An 855-nucleotide genomic window follows, 5' to 3' on the forward strand; every position below is an offset into this window, starting at 1 on the left:
TGTCTTTGTACTTGGATAAAAATGTTGGGGGGGGGGGTGTTTTTTGTTTTGTTATAACCTTGATAAAAAATTGAAATTTGAACGCATCACATCCGGGTTCTTAGCAAGGAGACAAAGCGGGAAACGAAATGACGTCAGCAGTCGAATGTTGCCCGGTTACACTGCTGCAAAGTGGTCGCGTGCCAATGTTAGCTGTCACCGTCGTCCTGTTAGCTTATAGCAAAGTGCTACTTTCTTACAATTAAGTGAAAATGACTGAAATGTTATCATTGAAAGAGTCCGTTCTGGTCTACTTAGACAGAAGCGGTGGCCTTCAGAAACTGGCCGAAGACTGCAAACCATTCAACGGTATGCCTGCTGAGAGGAGAAGGGAAAAAAGTAGCTAACGCCAGTTGTGTTTAACAAGCTATGTTAGTTAGTGGCAATGAATGTTAAAATTACTATACACACTAGGTGAAAACAGTTTTTAGTGCCCCGGTCAAGTTTAAGATTTTTTTGACCAATTTGCTTCCATAACATGTCTTTCAAACTAGTGGAAAGAAAACGTCCAAAAAGTTCACTCTTATGTATTTTATCAAAGTGTGTTCCGCCCTGTTAGTGCATAGCGCGAGGGGACCGTTGTGGACACAACTGTTGTATGTGCAAAAAGTACATATGTAATTAGATGCTGCCTCATTTGCATATTTAAAGTAACATTTCTGAAAAACTATACAAAAAATAATTTTCATAATATAAATGATGAATTTCGAACTTTTCATGATGATATATGTTAGTTAAAAATTGTACCCCAATGTCTAAAAATGTATGGATATTTACATGACGTATCTTTAAGGCTGTTTTCTCAAAATAAGTTTT

This window comes from Plectropomus leopardus, chromosome 21 (assembly GCF_008729295.1).
Source record: "Plectropomus leopardus isolate mb chromosome 21, YSFRI_Pleo_2.0, whole genome shotgun sequence".
Classification (NCBI taxonomy): domain Eukaryota; kingdom Metazoa; phylum Chordata; class Actinopteri; order Perciformes; family Serranidae; genus Plectropomus; species Plectropomus leopardus.